General features: G+C 47.4%; 1 protein-coding gene across 1 annotated transcript in view; it reads left to right on the forward strand.

Moving 5' to 3' along the window:
- LOC138283088 (synaptonemal complex protein 2-like) overlaps nt 1–27,353 on the forward strand; it is a 413,718-nt gene that overhangs the window by 145,153 nt on the left and 241,212 nt on the right. The gene's annotated exons all lie outside the window — the stretch shown is intronic.

The following is a 27,353-nucleotide window of genomic DNA, read 5'->3' on the forward strand; positions in this document are numbered from 1 at the left end:
TATATTATCAACAGTTTACAGCTAACCCACTTTAAAAATTGTATTGTGAACCATTTCTTTGATCAGTCGGATCCTTATTATCTATAGGGCGCACTTTGCCTGTTTGCGCCATGGCACACCTTAAAGCAGGTGCACCGGGAGCAAACAGGGAAAGTGTTCCCTACTAGGCAGAATGTGCTGCCACCAGGGCAGCCGCGAAATTGCACTGCCCCCAGGGTAGGCGCGTTCAAGAGACATTCGGAGCAGCGCTTGAAAAACGGTTCCGTGTTTCTCTGTGCATATGGCAACCCGACGGCACTTTTCAGAGGGATTAGTGCGCTTCTTTCAGGCAGGTGCAGTGAGTCACTGTCTGGGGGATGTCTCGGCTGGTCCATGAGATCCATTTTCGTCCCTCCAAAGGGCTACCTTTAGAAGGTGCACTAAAAGGGCTCCGTTTTTTGTGGCGCACTTTCTGTGTGCCTTCAAATGGCATGTCTGCCTCTGTGCCCATGTCAGTAATATGGTGTGGGCGCAGAGGCAAAAAGATTTCCCCATTTGCATGGGGCCATGCCTTCTAATGATTGCACTGGCAGTATATGTGAGTCAGCACTATATGTATTACAGGGGGCCTGTACAAGTGTCTGCAGCCCCTTCTGTAATACCCCAAGAGCGTAATGTCGGCGCAAACACCCGTTGAACCCCAGGATCACTGTGTAATACAGCCCTTGCTGCCAGCAGAGTGTTATAATAGCTTGCACTTACTATAGCTTCCATGTACCCTCTTTCATATAGTGTACATACTAGGCATACACCTATATGGTCTGCCACAACACAACAAATGTTTTTTTCTTCCAAATAGAGCTTGTCCATTGGTGTGGTGTTACTATAGTGTATTGTCCTGCTGGACACGTTCTAGTGTTTGGCCAGCCTCTCTGCTGAGGGCTGGCCTCCCACATACACCCCACACCCACCCAACACAGGCGTCACCGGTCAGGTGACCGTGGCAATAAAAAGGGCCAGGCGCACGTGCCCAGGCCAGTCATACCCACTAAGAAACAGTGTACGTGTCGTCTATTTTAGTAGCATGGGGGCCTAGGGCCCCCAACACAACATTGGCGACGACGGGGTCTTACCCCACGTTCTTGCAACCTAGCGCCTCATTGTTCCTCGTGGGAGGAAGAACATGCAAAGCATGCTGGATGGCTGCCGTCTGCCTGCCATGGCCCTTCAAGGCAGTAAGTGACCGAGAAGACTGCCCAACAACCCACCGGGCAAGAGGTGAGCCTGGGGGGTAGAGGAAGTCCGCCGCCGCCAAGCGGGGAAAGAAAATGGCACGCAGCGCGAGGAAGACTGCTGCGGCCCAAATGTGGCACTACAACCCCACCCCCACACCCCGGCCGCTGGTCCTAGCCCAGCAAGAGAGAACTGCCAGGACTGCTGCGGGCACGAGGAGGATGGCGCAACGGTGCTGCCCCGCAACAGGAATTAAAGAAAAGCCCAGGGCCGCTTCCCCAATCTTTTCAAAATTAAATGCTGAAATGCAGCCCGCAGCGTGTGGGAAAGCTGCCGGGCCGCGCTTAAAATGCGCGTGTGGTGCTGTCCCGCACCGTGAAGAAAAGGGTGCAGAACCATGAATGGGGCCGGTCGCCCCTTCTCATTTTAATAATGGTGCTCTCGCACACCGAAGATAATATGCCCAGGGCCGCCCCCACCCAAATAAAAATGCCGGCAAGACGGCCCGCAGCACAAAGGACAGCTGCTGCGGCCGCAACGTGGGATACGTAATGGTGCTGGTATGCACCACAAAAAAAAAAAAAAAAAAAAGGAAAATATGCCTAAGGCTGCCCTCCGCCCTAGAAATGCCAGCAACGCAGCCCGCAGCACTGCCATAACAGCTGAAAATCAGGATAAGCGCGACAGTGCTAAAAAGCACCCACCAGGCGGTGTGGTGATCACAGCACTGCGAAGACGGCTGTGATCGCCATGAACAGGACGGGGCTGTTATGCACCGAAAGAAGCGTGCACCAATGCCCAAGGGGCCGCGCATAATGTGTGCATACGGTGCTGTTGCGCACCGTGATGTACAGAAAAAGGGCGCCAAGCAATGGTCGGGGGCAGGCCGCCCCTGACCACAAGAAGGTAATGCGGTCGGCAGCATGTGCCATGCTGCTGCGGCCGCGAATGAGGAAGAATATCGTGCTTCCGCCCACCGCAGGAACAAATAAAAGAAAATGCCCCCGGCCGTTTTTCCCTTTTCTTTTTCAAATAATGGTGCTGTTGAGCACCAAAGAAGAAATGCCCAGGGCCCGCAGCGTCAGGGACAGCGGCCGCAGCCAAAATGAAGCAGAAGGTGCAATGGTGCAGACACGCACCGAAATCAAACTGAAACACAACGGTGCAGTCACGCACCAAAGCAGTGAAATGGTGGTGCAAAGCTCCAACAAACTTCAAAATGCGTGGAAGGAAGGAGAGAGGTGCTGACACGCACCTGAGGAACAAACAAGTGCCCGGAGCCTAACGAGGCTGTGCATTTTTGGAAAAATGGACAGAAAGAAATTGAAGAAAGGAGAGAAAAGTAAGAAAAGAAAATAAAACTTACCTTCAGCTCCTGCAGCCCCCTCCAGCCGGAGGAACTCCTCCTGAAAGCAGGGCCTCTCACTGGCTTCTGTTTGGACAAGGAGGCACCCAGAGGAAGAAAGCGTGTCTTTCCAGCTAGGAAAAAGTGCACTAGTGGCATCTAGTTGCAAGACAAAGGTACTGCACCTTTTTTCCGTTCATAAAGGAAAACAAGCATGGAAGAAGGCAAGTTTACAGCAGCACTCCCAGAAAGTGACTGCTCCAAACCAAGTGTGCGCCCCTGGACGGAAATGGCGCATTAGACGGAAACGGCGAGGAAGAAGGACACAACGCAGACGACGATGCACAAGCAAGGAAAAGACTGCAGCTGCTCCAACCAAGCTGCACCCATGAGAAATGGACGTAAGTGCCACGTAAGGCACGAAGAGTGCGCACATGGACAGCGCAGCCCCTGGCGGCCATCCAACGCGATCGCCAAAAGCAGGCCACGTGTCTCAGCAGTGATGGACATCACCGCAGGGAAAGAAAGGGACATGCCAGGCAATAACACAGGACGCCCAGAAAAGAGACTGTCACATGTGCAGAGAGCTGCACCAGAGAACACGACGACATGGAAAAACGGCCGCAAAATTGGAGAGAGCACCCGAGAGCGTGACGTAACGCACGGGACAAGAGGCCGTGCCAGCCGGCTTTTCTGCAACACAATATGGCCACCGTTGGCCCATCACACAGAAGGTCATCAGAAGCGACCAACCCTGCAAAGCACACTAAGACTTCAAGCAGGACCCAGCGCCAAGAAGGCACTGCCTTAAGGCGCAAGCACTGCGCCATCCAGTGAAGAGGAAGCAGAAAAGAAAGTGACCCTATGTCACTGCCCTGCAACGGGCCAGAGACTCAGCAAGGAGTGTCCTCCCCCACACTGCCTCAAGACTGAGTCGGCAGTGACTCACAAGAGGAGAGTCGCACAAGGAGTGTCCTCCCCCACACTGCCTCAAGACGGAGTCGGCAGTGACTCGCAACAGGCAAGAGGAGAGTCACACGCCCCAAGTGGCCAGACGCCACAACAAAGGAGAAGAAAGCGTGGCGTAGCACCACGCTATGAAGAACAAAGAAAGGAGACTGTGTGACATCACCTGTCACACTGCAACACCTGACGACCACAGAAGAACAAGAACGGAAGATCAACAGGGTGGAGAGATGGAGGACTCACAACAAAGGAAGAGTGCACCCACAGACAAAACAGCCACTGGGGTGCGGTGACGTCACTAGAGACAGCTCGCTGGGAGTGTCAAAATGTAAGACGCCATGCGCGAACCTCGTACTTACCCCACACGTCAAAGGTGACCATCCAAGCCACCCGTCATCGGCTTCCTGAAGCAGATGGCACTACTGCTAGCATCTGCACATGAGAAAAAGAAAGACTGCACTCGCTATGATGAAGTTACTCCAATCACCCTTACTCCAACAACATCATTGTCGTCCAGGTCTCCAAACGGCAAACATCATCATTGCCATGTGCATCACGGTATTCTTCAAAGGAGCAATTAAACAACCAGACTGGAGTCCTACACCACTGCTTTAATGCTCTGAAGAACCAGTCACCCAATGACCAACTCCTCGCCCTGTCTGTATCCTGCTCTCTGTGGCAAGAGCAAAGTTGTGACCTAGACCCATCTATCCCTGTAATTGCGTGCGACTAGGCAGTGGCTCCTAGGAGGTCATGCAGCTGCCCTATGTGGCACACAAGCAGCCCCAGCGCAGACCACAAGCAGTCCCGTGACAACCCAGACAAGGGGCCTCTCAAGATTGAGAGAGGACTGTACATTGCCCCACCGATGAAGTCAAAGAGACAAACAGGGCTGTGCAATGGAGACTCCCAACAGGTCACAGCACACCAAGACTGTCTTCAGTGAATTAACATGACACCAACTAGACACCCTCCTGGCAACGTGATAGACAATTGCGCTGAGACCATCTGAGAACCCGCATGCACCTGATCCATGTCGGCAAACGCCCTGACCACGGAACAGCCACCTTGTGGTTGCACGAATGATTTGACCATGGCTCCTGTCGGAGAGCCTGCAGCGGCCGGCAGATGGCTCACACGCAGCCCAGCACAGTCCATGCCAATCCCGTGGCAAACCCATCAAAAAGGCCTCGAGGAAGTTACATAGTGAAGAATCCAAAACCGAGAGGTGGTCTGGAAGCAACTCTGCCATCAGAGTGTCAGGATGTACAAAGGTTCCAGAGGAGGACTTCACGCCATCACAGATGTCATCCGTTTTCGAGGGATTGGCCTTCGTGAAGTCAGGATGTCTCGGCAAGCAGATTCACAGTGGACTCCACCAATGCTCGTGATGCACCCAATTCGAATGACACCCCCTATTCGAATGATACGCACCCAATTCGAACAATCTGAACTGTAAACACCACCAGCCTCGCCACGAGTGCCCACATGAATGAACCACAACGCATCAGTGGGACACTTATCCAACCATCTGACTGTCAGAGTCCGGATTTCTTCCACACAGTGTTCGTGCCCGGCTGTGACTGTTTAAATCATGAACTCGTGCAGAAGGATCCGTGTGCTCCCAGCTGCACCTGCCCACTGCAATCCTGCGGCCTGCCTTCTCAAGGCCGAGAGACTGATGGTGGTGTTTTGTTACTGTTTTTTTTTTTTTTGCAGGTTGGACTTTGTTTTTGTTCCTCAAAGTTTTGGAGGAATGTAATGTCCTGCATGGCACGTTCTAGTGTCTGGCCAGCCTCTCTGCTGAGGGCTGGCCTCCCACATACACCCCACACCCACCCAACACAGGCGTCACCGGTCAGGTGACCCTGGCAATAAAAAGGGCCAGGCGCACGTGCCCAGGCCAGTCATACCCACTAAGAAACAGTGTACGTGTCGTCTATTTTAGTAGCATGGGGGCCTAGGGCCCCCAACACAACATATAGCAGGGTAGCCGAAAGCAAATATTAATATATCACTAGTGTTTCCAGAGGACTAAAGGATTGTTGGTCCTCTTACCTCCCTGCCCTTTTGCTACATCAGCGAGGAGATGGTGGATTCTATTAGAATCTCGACCTCTAATCCGATGAAAAAATTACTACTATCCATAACTCCCCACACCTTTAAGAACAGAGACAGTTTCTTCCTGTCTCCATCTGGAGACTGACGGTGCCTGCAGAGTTGTTGATCACGAGGATGCTACAGGCTCGCTGTTGATTCCTTACTTGCCTCTTCCATAAAGCAGATGAGGTTGGGAGAGCGGAATACTCGCCAGAGAGTGGAAGGAGTTTGACTACAGCGGGTTTTCCTGCTTTCAGGGTTCCTAATATCCTTTGGAGGGCTTTGACACTTACTCTCCTAACAGAGGTAAAATGGATAATGGTCTGGAAACTTAAAGGACACCTGTATGTGAGACGTGTGTTTGGTGACGCAAAACATGCATCACTTAAAACACCAGGAAAAAAATTGCAACAACCGTAATGACATATCCATCACTAAATATGTCACTACTTTGAAGCAATTGCCTAATTTCTCTGACTTTGACTTGTGCAAACTTCAGCCCTTCTTGACTGAAATGTATTTACCTTTTTGCTACCCGTGCTTCATCTTTTTACATTACTTCGTTTACTACACGTACCTAACCTTAAGACTTTTAATGTAGCTTACCATAAATCTGGTCCCGATTCTAATGCAAGCTGACTCAAATCCCTGCGTTATACCTTACTGACACTAACGCTGACTAGGCCTGGGCAATTTTTTTTAATTAGGTTGGTGTAATATGGGAATTTCGTGTTGCCCTGCTTGTGTGAAATTCCAGAAATTACACCATTACACAATGGTATAATTACTCCGCAGTTCCTGGTAAAAATATAGTGCGGGAGGACCGGAAACAGCCACTGGCCGTATTATCAAAAGTGCCCCGGGGGTGCAGCAGGGCATGCAAAGATGCTGCCCCAGTATCTGTCAGTTTCTGATCCTGCCTCAGAGCTGTCCTCCAGCACCCAAGATAGGGCCTGGGCAGTAGTCATGCAGCGACACGCCATCTCTGCTGACTGCCTAAAATCTTCCTTCTAAAACACTATGCTATGTAAAAGGCAGAAGTATTGTTCTTAATAGTCGGATGTGTGTATGTGAGATGTGTAACAGTAAACAAAAAAATACTTCTTTTTTGTGGTGAATCTATAGGTTCTCCAAAGACACTAAAGAAGAAAAATAGACTTAGTACTACTTCACCTTGCCACATACCAAATACAACAGCAGACTTAGGGCATGGCTTATGCAAAAACGTAATATTGGGGAGCTGCTGGGCCATTGCCCGTATAAAAGTAATTTCCCAAAACTACAACTCTATCTTTGATCTCAAGAAGTGCACATTCACATAGAAGCCCCTGCAAATATGTATGCAGGCGTGCTCCTTGTGTAAACTCAGTGCTCTCACCAGGATCAATGAAAATAATGTGGCAGGAGTGTACCAAATTATGAGACAGGGTTGTCTAACTTATGCAGCAAGAAAAGGCAAATTATTCAGCACAATGAGGCACTTTTTTGATGGCATGACTTCATTATTTCATGATCTGCAAACATGGTAATACTGCCTGGGCAAACATTTCATCTCATTATTACCAGTTTGGAACCAAATGTGGAAATAAGCAACTGAAAGATGACTATTCACCTTTGCGCATTCCCTTACACTGCCTGCAGACACATGCATCCCTTTCCATTATACTGCATAGGTCATATAAAACTACCATCTGCTGCATAACCCGCTGATGGTAGACTTCAGTGGCATATAATATATATATATATATATATACATTTATTTTGTTTTTTGTTTTTTTATTAAGTGTTTTCCCTTGAAGGAGGTGGGGGTACATTCTGGCCTCTGAGGGAAAATACAGATTTGGAAATAACATTTTATGGCACCACCTAAAGGTAGTTGACCCGTGTGTCTGAGGATCTACCACCAATCAATATATATATATATTGAGCTGCGGATCGAGGTGCAATATGCAGCCAGGATACTGCTTCACTGAGGCCTCCCTGAAATGTGCAGAGGCACTTGCCGCCTCCTGCTCGCCTCTCCCATGGGGAATCTGATGTTCATGATCCTCTCGGCGTGCTGACATCACAGATGGGTGGGGTGGTGGTGGCTGACACGGAAGCGATTCTGCAACTTTTAACGCCTTTTCTTTTGGAAAAAGGAATTCTAGAGCACTAAATAGGTTAATGATTAAATGTGTACTCTGAATCGCATGTTTAAGCTGTTTGCCACAGATATGGAGCACTAAGTATAATGTTGTTTCTTTCTACAGTTTACAATCTCCAAATGCTTGCTACCTCAGACCCCCTTCTCCCACTATACTCTCAAAAATATGCATAACATTTGACCTTGACATTTTTTGTTGTTCTTCAGAATGCTCTTACTTTCCATCTTCTGCGTACCTTTTGAGTATAGCCTCCTCTCCATTACATGCCCGCCTGAGCACTCGATCTCCTTGTAATTCTGCAATTCCCTGACACCTCATTTCAAGCATCATAACCTTTCCTCTTTAAAGCCATATATCTGTCATCTAGCATTACCTAATCCACACCAATTTAACTCACCAACCATTCACCTGAAACCCTGCGGCCCCACTAATAATCACACCTCCCTGGTAACTAACTGGAGTAAATAAATGCATTTTTTTTTTCTTGAGCACATGATCATTTCAATAATCGACAACAGCCACTAGATTAACTAGTAACTGTGGGTTCCTTAGTAGCGTGCTACTAGCCATGAAGTGCTTCAGTACCTTGTTGGGGGTAGTAAGAGCTATATAAATCCATTCACAATTTACAAGATGAATTCATTGTGCTTTGTATGCCCCCTATGACTTTTACATTCATAGATGTTGGTGATATTCTTGCTGAAGGATAGCGGCAGCTGGGTGCCGATGTTCTGAGAGGGGGTTACCGTACAGGAGCTTGCTGCAGAGAGGTGAAGTCTTTCAACATGACACCGATATCCTAGGCGCTGTTGGTGCTGATTTTTATGCAGTCGATGAGCACAGTGTTTGGAGGCTATGGTTTGCAGGTGGTAGCATCTGAGGGAGGATTTGTAGGTTCTCTTGTTTTTTTCGTTCTGACTTTGTCTCCTCCTGCGTTCAACTTGCTTGCAGTGGAGTTTGGGGAGCCTGAGTTCTTCTTTGTACCAGCTTGCTTGTGGTGTGGTTCTCATGGCTATGTTGACTGAGAGGAGCATGGTTATCTGTCCAAGTGGTGATCCAGTTGCTGAAGTTGGGAATGGATTTGAAGGCGTTGATCATGTCGAGGTTGGTAGTGTAAGTAATCCCACCCATTGATGTACATTTTCAGTGATTTTTCGAATTTTTATACATCATCTATCTAATATATATATATATATATATATATATATATATATATATATATCGTGCATAGTGTGCACCACCTTGGCTTTCCTCAGCCCTTTGATGGTTCTGCATGAAACTGGCATGCCTAACCCAAATTGCATGAATTTGTTTTTGGGAAGTCTTGTGGAATGTGATCAAAAGCAAGAAAGTGAACAATATCAGATTCAAAACCTAAAAATGCTGATCCATTATGTTTAATAAAGCAACCAAAATGTCCCTTATACATTTCTATTGATCTCATGCTAATCTCGGATTAGATCTTTAGCAGTGCACAGGGACTTGGGATTCATGGATTGATTATGTTATGCATCTTTGCTGCAGGGGAGACCTAAAGTGGGCAAAATGTTAAGTGCTTCATTCAAAACACTCAAAACAACTTTGCTCCTGCTTTCACACTTAGCCTGAAATTTAAGTGAGTGCTCTTGGAATAACACACTTATGCTAAATTTTGAGCAGATTCTTCTAACAGTGGTGCCTTAAGAAACCCAGCACTTCTCAGAGCGCCTCATGGGAACATTCCATCCTGAACTTTCAGATGAGACTCTTCTAGTGGCCCAGTGGGAAGAAAGCAATGTGTTGGAATGCTACACAATGATTGCCAGTTTAGACTACTTGCAAGTATTCCTCCCATAACCTTTCAGTCTGTCTGCAAGCAATTCCTGTCATAACCTATTGCACTGACAAAAATTTAATTAGCACTGGATCACAGAATGAATGAATAATAAAACACTGATGGTGGAATATCATATCCGTTTTTCAATGAAAGTATCTTGCTCACAACTAATATAGAAGAGGAGGAGAGCAGTTGCAGCGGATTTGTTTTTGAGGTTGCCACTTTTTACTTAGTATTTATAAATATATTTCTGTTATTTACTCTGTTTTCTGATTATTATTTTTTTGTAGCAGCTTTGCCACACAATCCATTTGTATTGAATTTTGTTTTTAATTTAATTTTCAGCTATAAGCCTTACCATAATATAAAAAGAATACACACAAACAATAAAAGACTTAGTTACTTATAAAATCATTAGTCATAATTAGAAACATAATAGCAGCGAACAACTCCGCCCAGACAGTTCATCACTTATAGAAAAAAAACATGCATCTATACAAATACTGCCCCCCATTCATAACTATGAAAGAAAGCAAACCCTCATCAATGCAAGGGCCTTTGCAAGGGGAGCCCAGAGAGAAAGTGCTTGTGCTCAATGCGATTAATATTGACAGCAATAAATTTGTTGCAACAAGCCTTTAGATGAGGATATAGTAAGCCTCATTCATACAGGAGAGAGCACTAATTCCATCCCACAAACGGCAGCTGGGGCCTTATAAGATTATAGATCAGTCAACCCTAATGTAGCTGGTAGCTCCCTCAGTCGGGGCCAGGCGGCCCATATATATGAGACTATCAAGTTGTGCACACTGATATAACCCGGCCTTGCACAAAGTGCTAATGGAGGATTAGTACAGTTTCCTCCTCTAGATTTAAAAAGGGGGTAAAGCCACCAGTGCCTCACCACATCAAATTTCTTGTAGAACAGGGTGAAATGGGCAACATTGTCTACCTCCTCAGGGCTGAAGTGACAATACTCCAGTCCTGCCGCCAACCTTCAGGTACGCACCAGATAACCTTTTAGAGGCAGCACACCCAACCCATATTTTATGTACAGAGAGTGCTTCAATTCGGGGTGCAACAGATGTAGATAATCTGGAAGGGCAGGGTGGTGAACGTTATTAAAATAACTTGTAATCGAATCGGGCCTAAGTTCCTGGCGCACCCTCTTCTCATTAAATTCTTTTACCTAGCCTGCAGTGTCATGATTGACTCTGCCGGGATCCACCCAAAGAGCCTCTAACCAGAGGTTCCCTACGGTCTCTTTGACGTGGGCCCTCCAGGTCCTCCACTCACGATGAACTCTTCAAGAGTTTCTAGATACACTGCTGCCCTGGGGTTGCGTACTAAACCTGCCCAGTACGATATTGGCTTTAAGGCTGCTATTTCTGATATGGGCACCAGGCCAAGCTCTGCAAAGAGAGCCTTCAAGGGGATTCCCAGCCCTAACCCCAATAAGATTCTCAGGAAGTTGTTCTCGGCTACTTGCAGCATAGTAGTATTTGCATATCCCAAGAGCTGTGCCCTATAGAGTGCTACAGCCACTGCTTTTTGGGCATATAGTTTCAGGATAGTACTGATACTTCTAGCTCCAGCCTTATATTTGAAATTCAAAATTGCCCCTTTTACTTGCTTAAGGACAGTAGCTGCCTTCCGGACTTGACAGTCCCAGTTTAGATTATCTGAAAACCGCACACCTAAATAATTGAAGCGCTTGGTGACCTCAATTGGTACCGGATTAATTGTTCGTTTTCTTCGAAGGCTGGTAGAGGGCCGCAAGGTCACCCCCATGGTCTTCATACAGTTGATGGTCAGTGATCTTTCCTCGCAAAATTTAACAAAGCGGGCGAGCAGCCTATGAGCCACATTTTCTGTGCGTACCATAAGTACTGTGTCGTCGGCAAATAGTAATATTGGGTCCTTCCGGCCAGCTACAACAGGACGTAGTCGACCACATCGTTCAGGAAGTGGCTAAAGAGTAGAGGTGCCAATACACAACCTTTCCGGATGCCCTTTTGAACCTGGAAGAGATCTGTGCACTCCCCGTCCATCCTGTACCTCGCTCTGGCCATGTCATCTGAGTGTAGTGCCACTATAGCTTTCAGGAAGCATCAACCCCCGAGTCCAACAATGATCTCCATAATTTGCTCCTGTCCACTGAATCAAAGGCAGCTTCCAAATCGATAAAAACTAAATACAGTGAGGACCTCCTGGTTACCGTGAATTTATATGAAATCTGGTAAAGTCGGAAGATCTGATCATTAGTTCCCAACCAAGACCGAAAGCCAGGTTGCACTTCTGTTATCACAACCTGAACGTCAGCCCCCCCCCCGAGAGGCAATTGAGCAAAACTTTCCCTAGAACCTTCCCAGCTCCATCAAGAAGGGAGATCAGCCGATAATTAGCGGGACAGCCTTGATCGGCCTTCTCATATATCGGGACAATAATGGCAGAGCACCAGGACTGCTGTACTGCGTTCCCCTCAAGGGCTGCATTAAACACCTTAGTAAGGAGTCATACCCCAGTAGTAAGGTTCCTAGTGATAAAGGTCCACCAGCACCAAATCCGGGCCGGGAGCCTTGTGCCTGTTCATTGCTCTCTGCTCTCATCGCTCTAAGTACTTCCAGAATTAGAATTCCTATTGCACTAAGAGTGGCAGAAAGGACCTCTCGCGTCTGCTTGGAAACCAGGGAATCTGCTGCACAGATACTATATAAGGTGCTAAAATGATGAACCCAGACAATTGGCCTATGCAGGTTTCCACAGGATTCGCTGTCCCCTTCACCACTCTAGCTACCAATTCCCAGAATTTTTTTTAAATTGGCAGCTGCAGCCACTCTGAGTTCTGTCCACAGTGTGTTTTGGTACACCCGTTTCTTAGTTGCCTGAAGACACTTATAATCTCTTCTGTGCTCTCTAAATTTCTCTTTGCTGATGCAGCTGTCATGGGGCTGTATTAGGACAAGCGAAACATCTTTTTTTGCCTTTGCGCTCTCCTGGTCAAACCAGCCTTTACACCCAGACTTCCCTCTCTGCTATTACCAGCTAACTTAGGTGCTACAGGTTTGGACCACAGGGCCCTCAACTCCCCTACCATTGTGTCATAAGCAGCTAATATGAAGGGGCTGTCATTGGTCATCAGATCTATAATAGGCTGTCCTTAGTTAGCTGTTATGAATTCAAGTTGTGGGAGTCCCTGCTGGTACTTCTCACCATCCCACCTTATTCTTCTTTTACAGTTGGATGGGACGATCTCCCTCTCTTAGAGCCTCAGGGCTCACCCTGTCACATTTTCTAGCCCCAAAGCGTTTGTCCTCATATTGAGGACAGGTGGGTTGTGGTCATTCTCCACTCTACTGACCACAGCCGTATTGAGGATGGACTTCCATGCTTCCACATTGACAATTACATAATCAGTGACTGAGGAGGATCTACCATTATTGAAGGTTGCCTTAGCAGCACCATACCATTTGGAAAGCCGATTGAAAAAACAAAGACCATTATTCAACAGAAGATCAGTAAAGGCTTCAGCCTTTTTTGTGGACTTAGTGACATATAGCTGTCTCAGGGATTCCCAAATATGATCTTCCATCATGGTTTCGCTTTATTGATGGCGTTGCAGGCTAGTGACATCAGCATCACATTCCTGCCTCTTTCATCACCCCTTGTTGTTTTATCATCTGCCATACCCCTTCTAACTCTTCCAATATATACAGAGCACTCTTCACAAAGTGCCTGGACTCCAGAGAAAATCCTGGCGGAGTATATACATTAAAAACATCAACCCCCTCTTTTACCTTCCCCCAACCTGAGTCTCACAGGCAGGATATTGGCAGAAGCTGTCAGGGTAACACATCTACTTGCTCTTTTTTTTTGCAGTTTAACCTATACGAGGCCCATGTTAAAATACTGCCCGATGGCTGTCCCTTCCTAGAACGGGTGGGCAGCGTATCAAACCCCAAGAACCCATTAATGCATATTACTTCAACAGCCCGTGTTTCTTGGAAGCAGCAAATTTCACGTAAGCTAACAATTTGTACCAATAATTGTCTTCCATTTTGCTAGCCAAACCTGCTATATTCCATGACTGAATTCGCAAGCAGTCCCCCTTCAAATTATTATAAGGGGGAGATGGGGAGGTGTGTACTGGGGGAGTGGCAGAACAGAGGGGGAAGTCTCTCCCATCTGTTCGGTCAATTCTTACTCTAGAGGGGGGCCCCCTGAGTCTCCAGCCAATAGTCGCTACCGATGACCAATCTACACAATTGTTCCCTTTTTTCTCTTGTCATGACTGGGGATCCTAATTTGCCTACTGTTCTTTTGGAGGGTGATGTGTAGGAGGCTGGCCTGGTGTGTCATGGATACCTGTGGTACTTACACCTTATACCAGGTCCAGTTATCCCTTATTAATGTAATGTAGGCAGTGTCTAGAAAGCAGGCTGTCTAGAGGTAGCTGTGGCTGAGCAGCAAAGGCTTATCTAGGAGACATGCAACTTCATGCAATATTACTGTAGTCACTCAGTACTCACAAACTTGAAAAAAAAAACACTCAGTGTTACAGAAATAAAGGTACTTTATTTTGGTGACACACATGCATAAAATACCACAGAGACTATACTCCCTTAGGAGGTAAGTAATACACAATTTATATACTCTAGCATGCAGAAATAGGCATGAAAACAGTGCAATTAGTGAAAATCACAATAGTTAGAAATGGGCCTGGGGGAGCACAAACCATATACTAAGAAAGTGGAATGCGAAAGTCGGTACCCCACCTAGAAGAGTAGTGTGTACAGGGGAGCTGGGAGTACTAGAAAAGCCCAAAGGTAAGTCCCACAACCCACCCCACAGACAAGGAAAACAGGAGTAAATCACAGTAAGTTTCCCAGGTCACACACAAACGAGAAGAACAACTATGCAAAACACAGAAGAGACTGCAAGACACCAACAGCGGATTCCTGGACAAGAAAACCTGTGTAAGAAGGGGACCAAGTCCAGGAAGAGCAGGAGCCCCTGCTAACCCACATGAAGGTGCTGAGGGAGAACCACAGGTGGAGAAGAAAAGCCAGTACTGCACCCAAGAAGATGAAGTCTGGTTCCTGGAGGTTGCAGGTGATGTCCCACGCCGGGTGGAGGATTGCAGTCTGGTTTGAGTCGTCTGAGTCTGCCAACAATCCTTGTCATGCGCAACGCTCACGGTTAGCGGAAACTGACGCTGCCGGGGACCAGGAATAATCAAGTGGACTCTACCCGGGAGGGGGAGTCAGAGAGGGCCATCAGCGACACACAGAGCCCACAGAACACCAGGCAGCACGCACAGGAGTCACATAGGGCAGGGACAAGAAAGTTGCAGAAGAGGCCCACGTAGCACTAGGACAAAGGCTCCCACGCCGCCGGAGAACCACCCAGGAAGCTGTGCATCACAGGATAGAGTGCTGGGGCTAGAGCTTCAAGATGAAAGAAGATCTTGGAGTAAGGATGCCAGCAAGCCTTGACAGCTGCAAAAGACGCAGTGCACAGGAGTAATGTTTTGCATTGGAGGCAGGGTCTTACCTCCACCAAAGTTGGTCAGCTGGACGAGAGGACCATCAGGACCACTTCAGTCCACCACCCGTGATGCAGGATCCATGCAGTTCATCAGGAGAGGGGATCCACCCAGCCGGTCATCGTTGCAGTTGGTGCCTGAAGAATCAGGGGAGTGACCCCTTCACCCCAAGGGACCCCTTCCTTCTTCCTTTTGATGCAGGCCGAAGACGGGCTGTCCTCAGAGGATGCACAACCAGGAAAATGTTGCAGTTGCTAGAAGGAGCCGGAGATGCAATGTTGCAGGTTGCTTCTTTGTTGTAGCTTCTAGGGTCCGGAAGAGTCCAGATTCAGTTTCTTCGGTCAGAAGTCGAAGTGGAGGATGCCGAGGATTCCTGCTGGAGTTTCGCAATCTGAATCTGAGGAACCACCCAAAGGAGAGACCCTAAATAGCCCTGAAAGGGGGATTGGTCACCTAAATGGGTGCCCACCTATCAGGAGGGGGTCTCTGACGTCACCTGCTGGCACTGGTCACTCAGATGCTCCCAGAGTTTCCTGCCAACCTGAAATCCAAGATGACGAAAGCCAGGCGCCCTCTGGAGGAGCTCTGAGCACCACCCCTGGGGTGGTGATGGACAGGGGAGTGGTCACTCCCCTTTCTTTTGTTCAGTTTCGTGCCAGAGCATGGACTGGGGGGGTCCCTGAACTGGTGTAGACTAGTTTATGCAAGGAGGGCACCCCATGTGCCCTTCAAAGCATTGCCAGTGGCTCGGGGAGGCTACCCCTCCCAATCCTTTAACACCTATTTCCAAAGGGAGAGGGTGTAACACCCCTCTCCCAAAGGAAATCTTTTGTTCTGCCTTCCTGGGCTCAAGCTTTTCAAGCAACAGGAGGGCAGAAACATGACTGGGAGGTGGCAGCATCTTGGGCTGCCTGAAAACCCTCAGAAGACTGTAATGGTAATACCGGGGGTCCTCTATGGAGCGCATGGAATCATAAAATCAACATTGCAAAATCCATGGGGTATGATTCCAACATGTTTGATACCAAACATGCCTATGTTCGGAGTTACCATTATGTAGCTCGACTTAGGTAGTGACCTATGTTCAGTACACGGGTCCCCACACTCACGAAGTCCTTGCAAATCGGTGTGGATTTTGTGGGGACACCTCTGCTAGTGCAGGGGTTCCCTCACATGCAGGTGCTTTGCATCCTGCCTTCTGGGTTGGCAGTCCTGCCACAGGGGTGACTTACACTGACATGGTGTAGTAACCTGTGGCCTGTGGCAAAATATATGCTGCAGCTCATAGGGATCCCCTGGAATGCCAATGTTGTGGGTACCTAGGTACCATATACTAGGAACTTATAATGGGGCATCAGTGTGCCAACTGTGGATGGAATACAGAGTTTTGAGAGAAATAGCATAATCACTGCGGTCCTGGTTAGCAGGATCTCAGTGAACACAGTCAAGCAGTCTGACATCAGGCAGAAAAAGGTGGTAATCATGCCAAGAAAAAAGATACTTTCCTACATAATGGTCAGTAATTCTCACACTGTCACCATCGACTATAGTACTCTTCCTTTTTTCCCACGATGCGGATCTGTGCCTGTACGAGCTACCAGCCCTTGAAATATCTGAGCTACTCTCACACTGCTCATCTAAGCCGATTTCCTGACGATTGATGTTACAGCATGGCAGCACATCGACCCCCATTATGTGGAAACAGTCTGCGTGGTTGAGGATAAGTCTGGCTGTACCTGGTAGGGCAAATTCAACCAAAGCTGAAGGTTAGGAGATTGCAGAGTCACCTTGAAGGGTGGCAGGATGGGATACACCTCCTACCACAATCGATCTGCTGTTGCTTACGCCCCAGCTTTACTAGTCTCACATCATCAGAAGAGAGAAAACTCAACTCTGGTACAGCATAGAAGAGAGTTAGTGACAGTGATCTATTTAACCCCTTCGCTGCCAGGCCTTTTCCCCCTCCTGTGCCGAGCCTTTTTTTGGCTATTTGGAGCAGTTTGCGCTTAGGCCCTCATAACTTTTTGTCCACATAAGCTACCCACGCCAAATTTGCGTCCTTTTTTCCCAACATCCTAGGGATTCTAGAGGTACCCAGACTTTTTAAAAAAAATTGGAAAAATGGGCTGCAGAAGAAGGCTTGCGGTTTTTCCCCTGAAAAGGGCATCAACAAAGGGTTTGCGGTGCTAAAATCACCAGCTTCCCAGCTTTCAGGAACAGGCAGACTTGAATCAGAAAACCCAATTTTTCAACACAATTTTGGCATTTTACTGGGACATACCCCATTTTTACGATTTTTTGTGCTTTCAGCCTCCTTCCAGTCAGTGACAGAAATGGGCATGAAACCAACGCTAGATCCCAGAAACCGCAACATTTCTGAAAAGTAGACAAAATTCTGAATTCAGCAAGGGGTAATTTGTGTAGATCCTACAAGGGTTTCCTACAGAAAATAACAACTGAAAAAGAAAAATATTGAAATTGAGGAGAAAAAAACATCACTTTTTCTCTACGTTTTACTCTGTAACTTTTACCTGCAATGTCAGATTATTGAAAGCAATATACCGTTACGTCTGCTGGACTCTTCTGTTTGCGGGGACATATAGGTCTTGTAGGTTCATTTAGAACTCTAGGTACCCAGAGCCAATAAATGACCTGCACCCTGCAGTGGGTTTTCATTTTATGCCGGGTATACAGCAATTCATTTGCTGAAATATAAAGAGTAAAAAATAGCTATCAAGAAACCCTTTGTATTTCCAAAATGGGCACAAGATAAGGTGTTGAGAAGCAGTGGTTATTTGCACATCTCTGAATTCCGGGGTGCCCATACTAGCATGTGAATTACAGGGCATTTCTCAAATAGACGTCTTTTTTACACGCTGTCTTACATTTGGAAGGGAAAAATGTAGAGAAAGACAAGGGGCAATAACACGTGTTTTGCTATTCTATGTTCCCCCAAGTCTCCCGATAAAAATGATACCTCACTTATGTGGGTAGGCCTAGCGCCCGCGACAGGATATGCCCCAAAACACAACGTGGACACATCACAGAAAACAGAGCTGTTTTTAGCAAAGTGACTACCTGTAGATTTTGGCCTCTAGCTCAGCCGCCACCTAGGGAAACCTACCAAACCTGTGCATTTCTGAAAACTAGAGACCTAGGGGAATCCAAGATGGGGTGACTTGTGTGGTTCGGACCAGGTTCTGTTACACAGAATCCTTTGCAAACCTCAAAATGTGGCTAAAAAAAACACATGTTCCTCACATTTCTGTGGCAGAAAGTTCTGGAATCTGAGAGGAGCCACAAATTTCCTTCCACCCAGCGTTCCCCCACGTCTCCCGATAAAAATGATACCTCACTTGTGTGGGTAGGCCTAGCGCCCGCGACAGGAAACGCCCCAAAGCGCAACGTGGACACAGACAAATTTTTGAAGGAAAACAGAGGTGTTTTTTGCAAAGTGCCTACCTGTAGATTTTGGCCTGTAGCTCAGCCGCCACCTAGGGAAACCTACCAAACCTGTGCATTTTTGAAAACTAGAGACCTAGGGGAATCCAAGATGGGGTGACTTGTGTGGCTCGGACCAGGTTCTGTTACCCAGAATCCTTTGCAAACCTCAAAATTTGGCAAAAAAAACACATGTTCCTCACATTTCTGTGGCAGAAAGTTCTGGAATCTGAGAGGAGCCACAAATTTCCTTCCACCCAGCGTTCCCCCACGTCTCCCGATAAAAATGATACCTCACTTGTGTGGGTAGGCCTAGCGCCCGCGACAGGAAACGCCCCAAAGCGCAACGTGGACACAGCCAAATATTTGAGGGAAAACAGAGGTGTTTTTTGCAAAGTGCCTACCTGTAGATTTTGGCCTGTAGCTCAGCCGCCACCTAGCGAAACCTACCAAACCTGTGTATTTCTGAAAACTAGAGACCTAGGGGAATCCAAGATGGGGTGACTTGTGTGGCTCGGACCAGGTTCTGTTACCCAGAATCCTTTGCAAACCTCAAAATTTGGCTAAAAAAACACATGTTCCTCACATTTCTGTGGCAGAAAGTTCTGGAATCTGAGAGGAGCCACAAATTTCCTTCCACCCTGCGTTCCCCCACGTCTCCCGATAAAAATGATACCTCACTTGTGTGGGTAGGCCTAGCGCCCGTGACAGGAAACGCCCCAAAGCGCAACGTGGACACAGCCAAATTTTTGAAGGAAAACAGAGGTGTTTTTTGCAAAGTGCCTACCTGTAGATTTTGGCCTGTAGCTCAGCCGCCACCTAGGGAAACCTACCAAACCTGTGCATTTCTGAAAACTAAAGACCTAGGGGAATCCAAGATGGGGTGACTTGTGTGGCTCGGACCAGGTTCTGTTACCCAGAATCCTTTGCAAACCTAAAAATGTGGCTAAAAAAACACATGTTCCTCACATTTCTGTGGCAGAAAGTTCTGGAATCTGAGGGGAGCCACAAATTTCATTCCACCCAGCGTTCCCTCACGTCTCCCGATAAAAATGATACCTCACTTGTGTGGGTAGGCCTAGCGCCCGCGACAGGAAACGCCCCAAAGCGCAACGTGGACACAGCCAAATTTTTGAAGGAAAACAGAGGTGTTTTTTGCAAAGTGCCTACCTGTAGATTTTGGCCTGTAGCTCAGCCGCCACCTAGGGAAACCTACCAAACCTGTGCATTTCTGAAAACTAGAGACCTAGGGGAATCCAAGATGGGGTGACTTGTGTGGCTCGGACCAGGTTCTGTTACCCAGAATCCTTTGCAAACCTCAAAATTTGGCTAAAAAAACACATGTTCCTCACATTTCTGTGGCAGAAAGTTCTGGAATCTGAGAGGAGCCACAAATTTCCTTCCACCCAGCGTTACCCCACGTCTCCCGATAAAAATGATACCTCACTTGTCTGGGTAGGCCTAGCGCCCGCGACAGGAAACGCCCCAAAGCGCAACGTGGACACAGCCAAATTTTTGAAGGAAAACAGGGGTGTTTTTTGCAAAGTGCCTACCTGTAGAGTTTGGCCTGTAGCTCAGCCGCCACCTAGGGAAACCTACCAAACCTGTGCATTTCTAAAAACTAGAGACCTAGGGGAATCCAAGATGGGGTGACTTGTGTGGCTCGGACCAGGTTCTGTTACCCAGAATCCTTTGCAAACCTCAAAATTTGGCTAAAAAAACACATGTTCCTCACATTTCTGTGGCAGAAAGTTCTGGAATCTGAGAGGAACCACAAATTTCCTTCCACCCAGCGTTCCCCCACGTCTCCCGATAAAAATGATACCTCACTTGTGTGGGTAGGCCTAGCGCTCGTGTCAGGAAACGGCCCAAAACACAACGTGGACACATCAAATTTTTTCATAGAAAACAGTGCTTACCTGTGGATTTTGGCCTCTAGCTCAGCCGGCACCTGGGGAAACCTAGCAAACCAGCGCATTTTTGAAAACTAGAGACCTAGGGGAGCCCTGCGTGACATTGGCACCAAAAAACAAATCCCCGGTGCCTAGTGGTTTCTGCCCCCTTGGGGGCAGATTGACATAAAATCGACCAATCTGCCCCCAAGGGGGGCAGAAATGGTCTAAACACAGTTTGCCCCCCAGGGGAGCGACCCTTGTCTGATGGGTCGCTCCCCATCTCTAAAAAAACAAAAAAAAAAATTTGCCCTGGCGCCTAGAGGTTTCTGCCCCCCCTGGGGGTAGATCGGCCGAATACCAATAGGCCGGTCTGCCCCCAGGAGGGGCAGAGATGGCCTAAAATAATTTTGCCCCCCCCCTACCCACCACCCCCCCACCCGGGAGCGACCCTTGCCTACAAGGTCGCTCCCCTTGCGTGACGGCGCAAAAAAAAGATCCCTGGTGCCTAGTGGTTTCTGCCAGAGATTGACCTAAAATCGGCCGATCTGCCCCCAAAGCGAGCAGAAATGGCCTAAATACATTTTGCCCCTCCAGGGGAGCGACCCTTGTCCAAGGGGTCGCTCCCCATCTGTAAAACAAAAAAACAAAAAAATCCCTGGTGCCTAGTGGTTTCTGCCCCCCTTGGGGGCAGATCAGCCGAATCAAAATAGGCTGATCTACCCCCCAGGGGGGCAGAAATGGCCTAAAATAATCCCCCCCCCCAGGAAGCGACCCTTGCCTAAGGGGTTTCTCCCCTTGCGTGAAATTCACGCAAAAAAAAACTCCCTGGTGTCTAATGGTTTCTGCCCCCCTTGGGGGCAGATTGGCCTCATCAAAATAGGCCAATCTGCCCCCAAGGGGGGGCAGAAATGGCCTAAATATAATTTGCCCCCTAGGGGAGCGACCCTTGCCTAAGGGGTCGCTCCCCACCTAAAAAAAAAAAGAAAACATAACAAAAAGAAAAAATAAAAGAAATGATCCCTGGTGCCTAGAGGTTTCTGCCACCCCTGGGGGCAGAAAAGGCCTTCCCAAAAAAATGCCCCCCCTGGGAGCGACCCTTGCCCAAGGGGTCGCTCCCATTGCGTGAAATTTGCGCAAAAAAAAAAACTCCCTGGTGTCTAATGGTTTCTGCCCCCCTTGGGGGCAGATTGGCCTCATCAAAATAGGCCAATCTGCCCCCAAGGGGGGCAGAAATGGCCTAAATATATATTGCCCCGTAGGGGAGCGACCCTTGCCTAAGGGATCGCTCCCCACCTAAAAAAAAAAGAGAACATCACAAAAAAAAAAAAGCTCCCTGGTGCCTAGAGGTTTCTGCCCCAAAGGGGCATAAAAGGCCTTCCCAAAAAAATGCCCCCCCTGGGAGCGACCCTTGCAAGCAATCCGGCTTTTGAAACCTGTGAGAGACTTCAAAGGGAAGGAAATACATTTCCTTCCCTTTGAAGCCTCTCAGGGCCTCCCCCATGGGATTGAAAGAGAAATGCAAAAGCATTTCTCTTTCAATCGCGCTGGAAGCTCTGCTTCCAGCGCGATGGGGGAGACCCTGTGACTAATCAGCGCACACTCGCGCGCTGACGTCACAAGGGGGGTTGGGGGGGTCGGGGGTGGGAAGGGAAGGGCTTCCCCTTCCATCCATGACTTGGGGGGGTGGGGGGGAACCCCACAGAGGGAGCGCTAGCGCTCCCTCTGGGCTCTGTGCACAGGACGTAATGGTTACGTCCTGGGCACAGCAGCACTCAACCTCAGGACGTAACCATTACGTCCTGGGCACAGAAGGGGTTAAGGGTTGATTTAGACAAACATCAGGGAAGAGATTAATAAACTCCAGGCATTTCTCACTGTATCTTCTCCCGGGCATGACGCCGGTTGGGGGGGGAGGGTTTGGGGGTGGGTTGTTAGGGTAGGGGTGGGCATTTTGGGGGGGGGGGGGGGGGTCCAGCAGTGCTTCCATAATGCAAATTACAGTTATCTAGACTATCTCCATGTCTAGCTCCTAAGGGCATAGTAAATGGCAAAGCGTCCATTCCGGGTTCAAACCGGGGGGCACCCTCCATTCGTTGGAAGTGCATGAATCTTCCTGCTTAATTTGGGCTGTCGCCATCTCCTGGGTGCAAGGCAAAAGGCTACCTGTCTAGCTGCTCTCCATGGGCCCTTTCTCGCCGCAATTCTTTTTCTCTTTATAGGGCCTTTCTTCTTATTCATAGGCATCCTTGCACCTGACAGATATTTTTGGGGAGCTGCTTCTTCCACTGTATCTCCCCAAACTTTGGCTAACCTTGCAGTGTTGAATTTGAGTAGGTTGAGAGGGCCCTGCTGCAACCAGCACCTATCAGCCTGCTGAGAGGCATTACCCAGCGAGGGGGCAGTTGAGTTTCTTACGTCTGTGTTCTCCCCGCTTGGCACATCATTAGAGCTGATGACTTAAGTTGCACAATTGTCTGCACGATTCTGAGGGTAAGAGAACAACCATTTTAAAGAGTAGACTGGGAATGGCAAAGCCCGCTTCCCTCCCTTTTTTTATATATATATTTTTTTGCATTTCCCTTCTTTATACCCCTGCTCTAGTTTACCCCTGTTTTCCCTGAAGCTTCTCCTGCAACCCCAGGGTTCTCGCTTTAGACAAACCATTACCAACTGATAGCTCCTTGGATTCATTAGCTGCAGCTTTATCTCTAGGGCTAACCTGATATTTGTCTGCAGGGGGGCTGCCCATTCCTGCTGCAATAAGCATAACACCCTCTTCATGGCCACAGACGCCATCACCACAAGAGTTGACCGTGATTACATCAGTTTGTATTTGGATCTCAGTTTGAACAGCAGTGAAATCTAGAGTTTGCATCTGTGCAGTACTCCTTTTGAGATGTAAGAGATTAATCAGGCAGTGGCTAGCACACCAGGGAGACAGGGGAGGTAATTCTTGGTTCTTTCTGTCCGTTCTTCCACCGGAAACTATGGCCTGTAATATTATAGTTAGTAATGACTCTGTGCTCAGTGCCCCCAATGAATTTCTCCAGTAATATAAGGATTGATGCTAGAACATTGTTTAATGCAGTCATAGCCTCCCAGATTATGCCTTGTGAGGACTGTGCAGGTGCAGAATTATCCCTTGGATACTAGCAAGCAGGGATGTGCTGGTTTATGGAATCAGTCAAGAAAACCCCCCGCCCCCCTCACTAGGGGAAAAGCGGTTGTTTGCAAATTTAAAGTCAAGCACAGCCTCTGGCAAGGCCGCAGCCCTATCCCCTGATGTTAGCAAGGCTTCAGGTGGCTTGCAGGATCCAGCCTTATTCCCAATTGTTATTGGGCTGCAAATTACATCACGAAGTCTGTAATCCAAAAACATCAGTGAGCTTTTATTGAGATAATCACTTTTGGATGCCATCACCCAGATCATTACTTGATCTCATTAGTTCACCATTAAGGCAGCTATGGAGCAGGGCCTCATGCAGGACCTCATGCTCCTTCCTTCTCTGGGGCACCTTAGGTTCACTCTCCACCCTTGAGCTCTCCATTGCACTTTGTTATCTCTTTAGTGTGGAACATGACTTCGTGTGGGCTTGCTCGTACACAGGCACTGGTGTTAAAGGTCCAGCCAAATCAGTTTTAAAACTCTCCTCAGCTCTTTGTCTCGCTGATTCTCTCTGAGCATCAGCCACAGAATTCACCACCATTGTGCTCCTCCAAGGCTGTCCTCTGCATCCCTATTTGCTCCTCCAGTTCTATTTCCTCAGAATTGTGCTGTAGGGGAGGTACTTTATCCACCTTTTGGTAGAAAATAGTTATTAATCTATTCGGCAGTCTGTGAACAGCCTCGCTAAAGGCACCATCCAGTAAAGGTACAGAAGGGAAGAAATCAGACCCTGTGGACACAGGACCATGGGGGACATCAACCATCCCTGCCGTATTCTTGAACTCCTTCCACCCAAATCCTTTTGCCTTGGGGTGTGTCATAATTAATCCATTAAATACTCTCATTGAGCACCTCAGTACTGTCTGCCTTGCAATGGTGATTCGTCTGTTTTTAAGTGTCATTTTCTGCTGTTTTTCTGCACTGTCATGCGCAGTAATCAAGCCCCAGCTGTGACCAGCAGTGGCGAATTGACTTGTCATTCAAAAGCCGCGTGCGATGATGATACACTGTAGTTAACTTGCCATTCCACTTAAACTCCTACATTTCCTTCAGCAACTGCCTCAACCCATGTGTTTTCATTGCAAATCTCTTCACACATTTGGAATAAAATTCCAATAATCCCAGGAAAGATCTGACCTCCCACTTAGAAACAGGTGCTGGTGCCATACCAATTAACTTTACAATATCTCCTTTGGGAGAAATGCCTTCCTTGCCAACTTCATGCCCCAAGTATGTTACTGATCTCATGGCAAGCTTGTTCTTTTTCAATTCTGCCATCTGCCCTTTAGCCGCTAGTCTTTCCAAAACCAACCTCAATCTCCCATCATGTTCGCGCTTATCTCTGCCCATGAGGATTTTATCATCCTGGAAGTAAGTCACCCCTTCCAGCCCCTTGAATAACAAATGCATCAAATGCTGGAATACAGCAGCCGCTGAGGCTAGTTCAAATGGCATGCGTGCAAGTCTATAGCACACAAATGGTGTAATGAATGAGGTCAAACTTCTTCTAGACTGCTGCAGTGGAATCTGATAAGCAGAGGTCTGGTCTGTTGTGGGAAACCACTTAACACCCTTGGTTTTCGGTAAGAGCTCATTGATCCTAGGTAGTGGAAATGTATCCTCCACAATGTTTTTGTTCAATTCCCTGAGATCAAGGCACAGTCTTATGTGCTTGTGAAACTTCTGAGCAACTAATAAGGGCACCAGCCATTCTGAGCTTTCTACAGGCTCAATAATTCCACTCCTTTCCAACTTATCCAGCTCCTCCATCTCTAACCTTCAAAGGTATATTCCTTACTTTGTTTACACATAGTTACTGCTCCCTCCTTCACCGTCCTATGTATAAATTAGGCGTGGGCTGAACTCAGTTTGCCTGTGGAATTCTGCGGAGTTACATGGAAACTTAGCAAGATTTTGTGAGTTCTGCAAAGGGGCGGAAATGGGTATGTGGAACTTTGTGCTCATTTTTAGTGCTGTGAGGTTGTTTGGTGATTTAAAAAAAAAATCAAATAAATAAAAAAAAATCTGCTTTAACGTAACCATGCCACCCACCAGAGGATGCTTCTTCTGAAGTTGATTTTGCTGCCATTCAAATAGTTTGCAGTAGAAAATCTATCACAACCACCCACTTTGGAGAAATCTCGCCTGGTGCCCTTCAAGTGACTTAAATTGATCTAACTGATGCTAAATCTCACTCGCACTCGCCAACTTACTGTTGGCGAGCTGTGTGTGAGAAAAAAACCTTTTCCACGCGGTGGTTTGCAAAATGTGGGTGGAACTCCACATTACAAGCTTAAAATTCTGCCAACTCTGCCAGCGGAGCAGAATTTATTGCCCATCCGTAGCATAAATCCGTTCAGCTTTCCTACTGTGCCTGTAAACACTGCTGGGAGCGGTATTTGCAGCTGTTCCTCCATAGTCACTAAAGGTTCCCCGCCAACTTCAATACCTGTTCTTTCCTATTGGGGTCTAATGTGATGCCCAGAGCCTCCTGTTCGATCCACCCTGAAAAAGAAGATCCCATTTCTGCCACATACAACTTCCCCTGGTATTTCCTGTCTTTAAATTTAAACATTACTAACCTACACCCAACCATGGGAATCCTTTTACCTGTGAAGATAAATAGGTCACATTAGTTGGGACTAGTGTTGATCTCCCAAGACCCTTGAAAAAACATCATCCCAAATTGTGTGTTGCACAATGGTGTATAGAGAATAGGAGTCTGCCACAATTTGTATCTCCACCCCACCAATCCTTATCGTACAGGACAGTTTCTTCTTCATCGACCCTTCGATCCTCAAGTCTGACATCAATGCTTAGAATGCTGTCTTCGTATAAGGACTCATTCTCTGCTCCTTGTTCTGTCTCATGGTCATCCATTACACACTTCACTGCAGAGTTGCCACTTTTTTCCTACAGACATTTGCAAAATGACCAGCAATTCCACAGTAAGAGCATTTAGATGACAAACACCCAGCTTGCTTTTGGAATGGTAACAAGGGCCATTTGGCTAGACATAAGAGTTGCCCAGCTTGCCCAGCTTTGACAACTCGGGCATTGTACAGGCTTAGTGACCAAAGACTTCCCAGACTGTTTCCAGATCTTCATTTCCCGACTTGATGTGCTAGCCACCTTACACACACACTCAATATCCTCTCCATTCTGTAATGCTGCTTTGACGATGGCAACACATTGATTTAGTGAAACATCACCACACATCCACAATTTCTCTTGAATACTTGCATTATTAGAATGCATAATCATTTGTTTACAAATTAGCTTGTCATGCAATGAGCTAAACTTGCATGAAACCACCAACTTAAGTGCAGACAGTCTTCTACTGTTTCCATTTTATGCAGTTTCCTTTGGAAAAAATATCTTTCAATGGCTGCACATACATCAGGTTGGTAATAGCATGCTGATTTCACCAGCACATTCTTAAATACAGCACTATCTATTTCTGTTCTTGCATTCTTTTCCATCAGCCTAGACGCATGTAACCCTTCTGGACCCAGACTGTGTAATGCGTTTGTTTTTCTAGTGTTAAACTGTTCCCCACCTTCCTTTTCTATAGCGGAGAGATAGCTAGGATAATAGTCTTTCTAGTTTGACCACTTCATTTGTAGTTCTATGGTCCTAGAAAGGAATGGCACAGGTGGAATAAGCCTGAAAGTTTTGCACAAATTGTTGTATCATGTTGTCCCGGGGTGCCAAATCAGC

Source organism: Pleurodeles waltl, chromosome 2_2 (assembly GCF_031143425.1).
Source record: "Pleurodeles waltl isolate 20211129_DDA chromosome 2_2, aPleWal1.hap1.20221129, whole genome shotgun sequence".
In the NCBI taxonomy this organism is placed as follows: domain Eukaryota; kingdom Metazoa; phylum Chordata; class Amphibia; order Caudata; family Salamandridae; genus Pleurodeles; species Pleurodeles waltl.